Genomic DNA, 11,438 nt, shown 5'->3' on the forward strand with positions numbered 1-11,438 from the left:
GTTTACGCTGGGTGTGTTAGTGTGCAGGTATTTACAGGTGCATGTGTACTAGAAGCTCTCACAAGCTATCACCATTGGCATTTGATCCAGAGATTGAACGAATTTTGAGAGGAAACAAAATTTTGTTAAGGGAAAACAGAATCAGCGGTTCACCAACAACACCAACTACACCAATTACACCACTTAGATACATGGATCCACCACCACCACCACCCACTACGGGTGAACTTATACCACCTTTTATACCATCATCTACTCAGCCTTCGCCAAACACTTCCATGCCAAACATCACTACCAACCCTATTTCACCTCATGATGTTAGACCAACCAACACAACACAACCCATTACCACTCAAGAAGAACCTACACTCACTTTTAACCCTTCTACTACAATTCCACCATTTTCCCATTTCTTCCCAGGTGCAGGTCAATCATCTTCAACCTATTCAATCGCACCAAACTCAACCATTGTCCATACTACTTCTACTTTTAGACCATCGAACCAGTCGGGTTTTCAGTATTCGACTCTTCCATTTGGGCAATCCTCGGGTAAAGGAGGCGATGTATATGATGAAGGGTATGAAGATTTTGAGGGTTATGATGAAGACGGTTATGCATATGGGGGTGATGGAGATCAAGGGAATTTGCTTATATACAAGGCCAAACGCAAGGAATGCCAAGTGTTGATGGAATGCCACAACAACAACTTATACCACAACATATTCGGCCAAGGCCACAAGGGCCACAAATGCAACGTCCTATACCATTGCAACAAGTTCGTCCGCAAAATGCACAACCACAATTCCAAAGGCCAGTTCAACACCCACCGATGCCACAACATCAATTTCAACCACATGTACCATGAGGGCCTATGCAAAGGCCAATGGGTCCTATTCGTCCAAGGGGTCGGTTGGGTGTACCACGAAGACATCTTAGAGAACATGCGAGAGGCATTGAAGCATAATTTAGGCCGGTAATTATTCACAATCCTTCACCGGCAGTTATTCCTCACAACAATCAAGGAAGAACTTTTGAAGTGAGAACCAATTCATTGCAAAGTTTGCCGAAGTATAAGGGTCTAGCAACGGAGGAGCCTTATTTCCATTTGGAAGCTTATGACTCGATTTGCAACACTCTTGGGAGTCAAGGTTTTTCGGCCGATGATGTCAAATTAGTCTTGTTTCAATTTTCATTGGAGGACAAGGCAAAGAAGTGGTTTTACACTCTACCTTCGGCATCTATTTACACATGGGCAGAGATGCAACAGATATTTTTAGATGAATTTTACACCGCTCAAAAGACCAATGATGCTAGGAAGGGGTTGAGGAGTTTTCAACAACAACAAGGTGAAATGTTTCATGAGGCCTTTCAGCATTTCAATATGATGATCAAGAATTGCCCTCACCATGGAATTGAACTTTGGGAATTAATGAATGCTTTCCACGAGGGGTTAAGTGCCGAAGATGCTCGTGATTTAATGTCCATCACAAATGGGACTTTTGGTACAAACTACGAGCATGCCGATTGGGAGTTCTTGGAGCAAATGGAAATTACATCAAAATGAAAAGCTCAAGCGTCGAGGAGAGCAAGACCGACCGTTACCCGAACTCAAGTGCATGCGATCGATGATGGTAATGTACAAACCTCTAACCAAATTTATGATGTTTGTGCTATTTGCAATAAAATAGGGCATGCGGCTGAAAATTGCCATGGAGTGGAAGGTCAATATGAAGAAGTTCATGCGGTGCAAGGCCAAGGAGGGGTTGGTAGGAACTACAATATGAATTCTAACACTTACCACCCCGGGTTGAGAAACCACCCAAATTTTAGGTATGGGAACCCTTTAAATCAAGCAAACCCGAATTTTCAAGGAAGTCAAGGTAACTTTGGTTCGTGCCAACCTTACAACAATCAAAGTGGATATAGAGGTGGGAATAATCAAGGGTACCAAAGGCAATATCAAACGGGTCAAGAACAAGGGGGGTCTACGGGTGGAAATGAGATGATGGAAATGTTAAAGAGTATGCAAGCGGAGATGCAAAGGAGAAATCAAATGGATGATGCACGCATACAAAAGGATGAGGCCCGAGACAAAGCAATTCAAACTTTGACCACCCAAATGGGTCAACTCGCAACTGAAGTGGCAGACTTGAAGAAAAATAAAGGTCAATTACCAAGCGACACTAAGGTAAACCCGTCTCATAATACTTCTAGAGGTAACAATGTTAATATTCATCATGTAAGTGTTTTGAGAAGTGGGAAAGAGTACAAAACCAATCCTTCACTGGATTTGGTTGATGGGGTGGTTGAAGACATAACGGGTCAAGAAAGTGAGGAAGAAAATGAGACACCCATTATTTCTTCTAAAAAACCCAATTTTGAAAAACCCGAAATTATTAAAGAAAAAGAAAATAAAAATGAGGAAGGGGGATCTAGTCAAGTACCATTTCCCTCGGCTTTATTAGATCCAGGTAAGAAAAATTTTATTTCAAAACGGGGTCCTCAAAAGGAAGAAATGTGGGAGGTTTTCAAGCAAGTTAAAATTAATCTTCCTTTACTTGAAGCAATCAAACAGGTACCCGCTTACGCCAAGTTTTTAAAAGAATTGTGTACCCAAAAGAGACAACAAAAAGTGCCTAAATTGGTTGACTTGACGGAGCCGGTAAGCGCGGTCTTGAAAGGAGATCTTCCTCCTAAGCTACAAGATCCGGGAACGCCTCTTATAAACATTCAAGTGGGAAATTTTCAAACTGCAAGGGCGTTATTAGATCTTGGAGCCGGAGTAAGTATCCTACCGAGGGGGTTATATGACCAATACGACTTTGGTCCATTGAAATGGGTTGAGACAACGGTGGTATTAGCCGATTTGTCTCATAAACTTCCTCGGGGGATTGTACGGGATGTGATAGTTAAAGTTGATGAGTTTTATTATCCCGTTGATTTTCTTGTGTTAGATTACTCATCCGCGGACCCAATTCAACAACAAAATGTTATTTTGGGTCGGCCATTTTTGAACACTGCCCATGCCATTATTGATTGTCGATATGGTACGGTCGACATGACATTTGGTAATAGAAAGATGAGATTAAATGTTTTTACTAACGGTGCTAATGTTTATGGTCATGAGTGTTTTCTAGCAGATTTCATAGATGGATACGACCCAAAGGAGTTCGAGGAAGAGATATTGGGTTCGTGTGTTTGTGATGTGTCTTTGCAGGTTCATGCATGTGAGTTGGAAATGGAAGAGAAGGAGCAAGAGGCTCTCGCGGTGAAAGAAGGAAGACCACCATGGACCCACCAGGTGCGAATTGATTCAGGTACAAAGCCTTCCTTGGAATGTCCACCAAATGTGGAATTGAAAGAGCTACCGAAACATCTTAAATATGCATTTTCGGGGGAGAATGACACCTTACCGGTGATCATTGCTTCTAATTTGGCGGTAACTCAAGAAGAGGAGTTGTTACGGGTGTTGAAGGCTTACAAGGCGGCAATTGGGTGGACGATAGCCGACTTAAAGGGTACTAGTCCATCCATTGTAATGCATAAAATCATTATAAGTGAAGATGCGAAGCCAACTCGTGAAACACAAAGAAGGTTGAACCCGAACTTCAGAGAAGTGGTTAAGAAAGAAGTGATCAAGTGGTTGGATGCGGGGATCATTTATCCCATTTCGGACAGTGCGTGGGTAAGTTCGACTCAGGTAGTGCCTAAAAAGGCCGGTATTCACGTAATTAAGGATGAATAAGGCGAGCAAATTGCCACCCGACTGGTCACCGGGTGGCGAGTTTGCATTGATTATAGAAATTAAACGCCGCTACCTCCAAAGACCATTTCTCGTTACCCTTCATTGACCAAATAATTGAAAAACTTTCCGGTCAAAAATACTACTGTTTTTTGGATGGATATTCGAGTTATAACCAAATTGCTATTCACCCGGACGACCAACACAAAACCACGTTTACATGTCCATATGGTACATTTGCTTTTCGGTGAATGCCATTTGGACTATGTAATGTGCCGGCTACATTCCAAAGATGTATGATGAGTATATTTTCGGATATGGTCGGGGAATCTCTTGAAGTGTTTATGGATGATTTTTCCATCTTTGGCCCAAGTTTTGGCTCTTGTCTTGACGAATTGGAAAAAGTTTTAAAACGGCGTGTTGAGACAAACTTGGTACTAAGTTGGGAAAAAAGCCATTTTATGGTTCAAGAGGGTATTGTGTTGGGGCATGTGATATCGGACCGGGGAATGGAGGTAGACAAAGCAAAAATTCGGGTAATTTCATCTCTACCCCCACCAAAGAATGTTAAGGGGGTGAGATCATTTTTGGGACATGCGGGGTTCTATAGAAGATTCATTAAAGGTTTTAGTGTAATTACAAACCTTTATGTAATTTATTATTGAAAGATGTTCCATTTGATTTTACTGACGAATGTTTGCAAGCGTTTCATGTGTTGAAGGAACAGTTGGTGAAGGCTCCTATCTTGCAACCACCGGATTGGTCAAAGCCGTTTGAGATTATGTGTGATGCTAGCGACATGACCATTGGAGCGGTTTTGGGTCAACGGGTTGATAAAAAGCCGGTGGTAATTTACTATGCAAGTAAAACTTTGTCCGAGGCGCAACTGAATTACACCACAACCGAGAAAGAATTATTAGCGGTGGTGTATGCCTTGGACAAGTTTAGATCCTACATTTGGGGGAGCAAGGTGATCGTGTATTCGGATCATAGCGCGGTCCGATATTTAATGGAAAAGAAGGATGCAAAGCCCCGGTTGATTCGTTGGGTGATTTTGTTGCAAGAGTTCGATCTAGAGATTCGGGACAAAAAGGGGTGTGAAAATGTTGTTGCGGATCATTTGTCCCGAATCCCATTGGAAGGTGTTGATGACCCAAGCGAGATTAACGAGCGGTTTCCCGATGAGCAATTGTTAGCCGTTTCTACTTTTGTTGCACCTTGGTATGCCCACTACGTGAATTATTTGGCCAAGGGTGCAATTCCGAATCATTGGACGAAGAAGAGACGACAACAATTTTTGAGTCAAGTAAAACAATACATTTGGGATGAACCGGATTTGTTCAAAACTGGACCCGATCAAGTGATAAGAAGGTGTGTTCCCGAAGCTGAAGTATTAGAGATTTTGACCGATGCTCATTCGTCGGCATGTGGAGGGCATTTTAGTGGGAACAAGACGGGTTACTGGGTGTTATCATGTGGGTTTTATTGGCCCACAATTTTCAAGGATTCTTGCGAGTTTTCCCGAAATTGCATCAATTGTCAAAAAGTTGGAAGCATATCAAAGCGGGATGAAATGCCTTTACAACCAATCTTGGTGGTGGAGATGTTTGATGTTTGGGGAATCGATTTCATGGGTCCTCTTCCCAATTCAAATGTATTTTTGTACATATTAGTTGCGGTTGACTATGTTACGAACTGGATAGAAGCCATTGCTACAAGGACCAATGACCATTATGTGGTGTGTAAGTTTATGCAAACCAACATTTTCGCTCGATTCGGTGTGCCAAGGGTGATAATAAGTGATGGCGGTTCACATTTCAAGAACTTCAATTTCAGGAAATTGTTAAAAAGATACAATGTGAACCACCGAGTGGCGACATCGTACCATCCGCAAACAAGTGGACAAGTTGAAGTGTCAAATCGTCAAATTAAAGAGATTCTCATGAAGATGGTAAGAACGGATAGGAAAGATTGGTCAAGTAAACTTGACGATGCGTTGTGGGCATACCGGACGGCCTACAAAACTCCAATTGGTACTACTCCTTATCGAATGGTGTATGGGATGGGGTGCCATCTACCAATGGAGTTAGCACATCGAGCGCATTGGGCCATCAAAACTGTTCATGCGGATTATGATGAAGCGGGTCGAGTAAGAAAGTTGCAATTGAATGAGATTGAGGAGATTAGAGACGAAGCCTACGAATGTGCTTCCGCATACAAAGACAATCTGAAGAAAGTTCATGATGCAAAGCTAAGGAAAAAGAACTTTGAAGTGGGTCAAAAGGTGTGGTTGTATAACTCGAGGTTGAAGATGTTCGCGGGTAAACTCAAGAGCAAATGGATGGGTCCTTACATCATCCGAAGAGTGGGAAGATTTGGTGATGTCGACATACAATATGAACAAACCAATAAGCAACAAATGGTGAACGGGCATCGGCTCAAACCGTATTTGGAAGGCAACAACATCAACAATCTTGAGCTCGACAAAGTGGGTTACATTTTACGCCCATTAGATGACGAGGAAACTTGAAAGAGGCCCAGGTTTGATGTTTTGTACATATTTAGTTTAGTTTATTTTGGTTTGAATAAGGTCCCGTTTAAAACTTGTGTTTGAAACAAGTGTGCGGAAATCTGTACGAATTTCCCAAACATAGTGTTGAGGACAACACGGGTTTTTAACGGGGGGTAGGGTTAATTTTCATGTTTTCAAAATATCATAAAAACAATAAAAATTAAAAATTTAGAAAAACATAAAAAAAAGAAAAAAAAAACAAACAAACATAAAACATGAAAATTTTGCAAGTAAAAAGGGTTTTTGGTCTCCCCCCCCACCGCCCAGTACCGTAAGCTACGGTGGGGGGGGGGGGGGTAGCTTACGGCGGTGAGGATAACAATTTTTGCCCTACGGCAGCCGGATACTGTCTTACGGCACATTTTTCACCCAGTTCTCGCCGTAACCTACGGCAAGGTGTCGTAGGCTACGACACGGTTCCGTAGGCTACGACACGGTGCTGAAACTTTTGGGTTTCTCTTGTAGGCGATTTTAACATAATAAAAAAAAATCAAAAGCCAAAAATATAATACTAATAATAATAATAATAATAAAACAATTAATAAAAACCCCTAACTCTTTCCCAACCACACAAATCGATCAGTAACCCCAACCACAAATCACTTCCTTCTTCTCCATCTTCTTCATTCTTCTCTAGAATCCTAGTTTCCACCTCCTTCAAATCTTCATAGTTCCTTCAAATCTTATCCGAATTTGGTGATTCTTGAGCCTATTTTGGGTGAAATTTCACAAGGAATCTAGATTTATACTCATATCTCAAAGATTCTTTTGTTTGGTGGTCGGATTTGGGCAAGGGGGAGCCGAAATTTTGTGGGTTTTTGTGTGAACTTGAAGGGTTTGTTATTCTCATCTTCTACAACACCAAGGTATGCAATTTCACTTCATTTTTTGATATACATTGAGGTTTGTAAGTTTTCATTATGTTTTTGCTTACACACTTGCTTGTATGTGATAGATGATAAGATATTGTTGAACCATTGAATGTTTGGGTATGAATGTATTTGATTTCAGTGGCGGATCTAGAAAATCCGCCAAGCCATAACGTTTTATAAATAAGCGGTAACGAAATCGAAAAAACGTCAAATTTTTCCAAAATTTACACTAATTTTACATACCGTCGGAGCGCCAAGCCGTAGCGGAGGTTGCCCCTACTTACACTGTATGTCCGCCACTGTTTGATGTCTAGTGAAAATCTTTTGGAAAGTTTCTGAATTGTAGAGACATCATGCCAAATTTTTGTTTGAAAGGATGAATTTTTGGTTTTTGTACATTTATACCCATAACATAAAGCAAGTGTGGGGAAGATTTTGGAGTTGAACTAACTTGAATTGTTGTGTGGTTTATGAATGTGTGTAGGTATGGTGAGAATGAAGGATAAAGCGGGTTCAAGTTCGTCTAAACAACCTCAAGAGAAAGAGAAACAACCAAAGACAAGGAGGTTGGCCCGGATTGGTGATCCGGATTCGGAGGAGGATGCACCTCCAAGGGGTCCAAAGCCGGATTGGACGTCCGGTTCATTACTAGATCAACCCGCGGAATGGAGAGAGGACTTGTTTCACGAGAAAATGAACAAGTTGAAGCAAAGGACTGAGGCATTTATTTGTGAAAAGGAGATCCGGGAAGCTGATTTTGGACCGTTCGGGATAACGGCAAAGTTTAAAGAATTGGGTTGGGGGCATCTTTGAAATGTTATGATAACGAAGTAAAGAAGATGTATGATGTTCAGATTCAAGAGTGGATGGCCACACTTGAATGTCCCCCGTTTAAGGCCCCAAGCAAGATGAAGCTCGTTGGATGGTGTAACGGGGTAAAAGTCGAGATGTCTTATGATTCATTGCGTCGAATAGCGAAGTTTGACGACCATCCAATCAATATATCTACCCGAGCCTCAAAGATCTCTATCACGAGCCCGACAAGCATCCTCAATGGCAACAAATGTTGGATTACCTTTTCCTTCCGGGTACGACGCATGGGAAATTGTTTAGACGGAACTTGAGGATGGAAGCGAAGTTGTTGTTGGTTTTATGTACACACAATGTCGCCCCCCGGCGGGGTGACAAAATGGAGGTTCGATTTCAAGAGGTACCAATCTTGTATATGTTAATGCATGGTTCTCCCAAGGTTCCTTTCCGATTTCTAGTGTTGAACAACATTTGGTTGAGCCGAAATAGTGGAGAAAGAAAAATAGTACCCCATTGCCGATTGATCACGGCATTGTTAAAGAAATATGGGGCAATTAAAGGCAATGAAAAAGGATCTTATAAGAGGTTTAAACCATTTGAAATCCAGAATTTGGGACCGGGTTGGGAGTACAAGGAATCAGAAAGGTATCATAAATTGAAGACCGATGGGAGAAGGTGGAGAGTGTTGAAAGCTGATGCGAGGCCACTACGACCGGGCGAGGCTGATGAGCCTGAAACGACGGATGAAGAAGTTAGTGGTGACGATGATTATCGGGAAGACACGTCTATGGTTGATGCTGCAATGGGGGGCGTTGGTCTAGGTGGAGTTCAGGGAGCGGGTGTACAGTCTGGTTATGTGGGGAGTGCATTTGATTATGCACAATAGGTCTATGATCCCTATTGGGCTCATTCGGGGAATATGGGCCAGATTATTAAACAAAGGCGACCCCCCACTTTCGGTGAATGGACTGAACCAAACCAGATGCTCTTCGATCAACAAACTTTTATGGGGGCAAGTGTAGAGAGAGCTCTTAAGCAGAGCTACGACAGAAATGAGCAATGGAACCGTGCTCATATGTATGCCCGCGAGGAAGAGATGAATAATCGCTACTTAGACGACCGCCAGAGACGCTTGCATGATCAGTGGCATGCGGGCCAACCACTTGAAGCGGACCCGCCAGTGGTGGATTATACCACATTGCCACCGTATGATGGTAGTGTGTCGTATCCCACCCCACCATTGCATCATTCTCAATGGGTGGATCCACATGCCATGAGTTATCAGCAGGCAGGCCAAAGTGGCGATCAAGGTAGTAGCAGTAGCAGCGGAGCATTTGGCTTTGGCGAGTGGAATGATATGATGACATCCATTTTCGGGCCTCCACAGCCAAAGTATTACTAGCCAGGTCGTATCTTACTCCCTTGTACATTTGTGCATATTTTCACTTAGTATGTTCATGTTTATGGTTGGGAGGTTGGGTGGTGTTTCAATGTTGATGTGATTTTTGGGATGTGTTAGTGGTGGTGTGCTTGAATTTTTATAAAAAAAAATACAAAAAGAAAGTTGGGATTTGAGAGTATTAGCGAAAGCTAATGTTGTTGGTTAAAAAGCGATCTTTCCCTCAAAACCATACATTGGGACAATGTATCCCAAGTGTGGGGATGTGGGGAATTTTTGATAATTTAAAATTTTTTTGTAAATCCAAGCGAAAATTGTCAAAATTTGAAAACTTGATATTGTTCTATTTGACACACCGATACCCATTCCTAGTCTTTTCTTGGTGAGAATTTGAGCCACATATGGTTATTATAGACATTTCTTTGTTTGAGTGGCGGTGTGTGTATTGTGTTAATAGAACTTGTGTAGGAATTCTTGTTAAATCCTAGAGTTAGCATGCTTTTGAAAATGATAGGGGATTTTTAGGAAGTCTCGTCTAGATGTGTGAGAGTGCGGGATTGGTGGGTTGGACCTCATACTTTACATATATGAGCTTGGTATTGTGAGGGGTGGGGGTTTGGTCTTTAGAAAGCTATGTTTGAGCCTTAAACCATTCGGTTGTGACACAAACCTACTTCCTACAAAATTTTACCTTTTGAGATGACCCGGGTTTAGGAGTTTAGTTGTGATTGTTGATGTTTTTGTATATATTGTTGAGTTTTATGTCTTATATTGAAAAAAAAAGAGAAAAATATGAGAAAAATACAAAAAGAAAGACGTAGTTGCGTTAGTAGATGGGAAAGTTGATGAAGTTGTGTATATATTGGTTGTTTGCTTTGTTTAGTAGTAGAAATAATAATCGGGTCAAATCATTTAGCTCATATATATATATATATATATATATATATATATATCCCACCATGTTCCTTCCTTTGCACCTAGCCACGTTACAACCCGTAAGTTCCTTTGATTTATAAGCATGCTAAGTATTTGTTAGGAGGAAACTTGATTTTTATACAAGCTTATTGTCGTACAAACACACACACGCATTGAGTGAGTTAGCATTATGTGCTAATATTTCTTGTCACCGAGAGTCTTTGTGAGGGGTGTGTCTTGTGGTATGAATGAAAGTTAGTAGAAGGACGGCACATTTTAGCTTGGTTTACATGATTGATCGCTTGTGGTTGTGAATAGTTTTTGAATGGGTTGCTTGGGACAAGCAACGGGTAAGTGTGGGGATGTGACGGGTGGTCCGTAGGACAACCCTTAAAAGGTCTAAATATATTCACATTCCATGCTTTGTTCGGTTAACTGCTTGAACTTGGTAACCACTAGATGATTTGATGTTGCAGGTGTTAAAGTACTCAAAGTGTGGGATTTAGGATGCTTGGATGGCTGTGGGAAGATGGCATCATCAAGATATGAAGAAATCAAATTTTGATGGAGAAACAAAGAAAACAACAACATTCAGCGCGGTAACCTACGGCTGCTACCGTAGGCTACGGCACCCCCACATGTGCCAAACAAGACCACCGTAAGATAGAAGACAATGGCCATAAGGAAGTAATGCTCGCCGTAAGCTACGGTGAGCGCCGTAGCTTACGGCGCTATCTTTGACCCGCTGATCTGTTGCCTGCCGTAAGCTACGGCAGGCGCCGTAGCTTACGGTGCCGAGTACCTTCAATGTGTAACTCCTGCATTTAAGTGTCATTTTTCATGGAATTTAGTTTGTCTTATCATTGGGTTCGGTTACATCTTGCTTAGAACGAATTTTGGGTGCATTGTTGGAGACTTGGAGCTTGAAGAACAATTGTTGAATCTTGTTTTTATGTTGGTGATTCCTTTGAATATTAAAACTTGTATGATAATGTTGATTCAAGCCATGAGTGGCTAAGTATTTTGTGACTATCTTTGGTGGAAGGTTTGCAAGACACTTATGTTTATTTCCTTATTTCTAGAATAACAATCTTCTCTTTATTGAATTGCTTGTTATCGTATGTGGTT

At 41.5% G+C, this 11,438-nt stretch overlaps 1 non-coding gene across 1 annotated transcript; it reads right to left on the reverse strand.

Annotated features, from left to right (window-relative positions):
* Positions 1–1,307: 1,307 nt before the first annotated feature.
* Positions 1,308–1,413, reverse strand: LOC118483072. The gene has a single exon (XR_004869541.1). It is a non-coding gene; the product is annotated as a small nucleolar RNA R71 (small nucleolar RNA).
* Positions 1,414–11,438: the final 10,025 nt, after the last annotated feature.

The sequence above is a fragment of the Helianthus annuus genome, chromosome 1 (assembly GCF_002127325.2).
Source record: "Helianthus annuus cultivar XRQ/B chromosome 1, HanXRQr2.0-SUNRISE, whole genome shotgun sequence".
NCBI classification, from domain to species: Eukaryota; Viridiplantae; Streptophyta; class Magnoliopsida; order Asterales; family Asteraceae; genus Helianthus; species Helianthus annuus.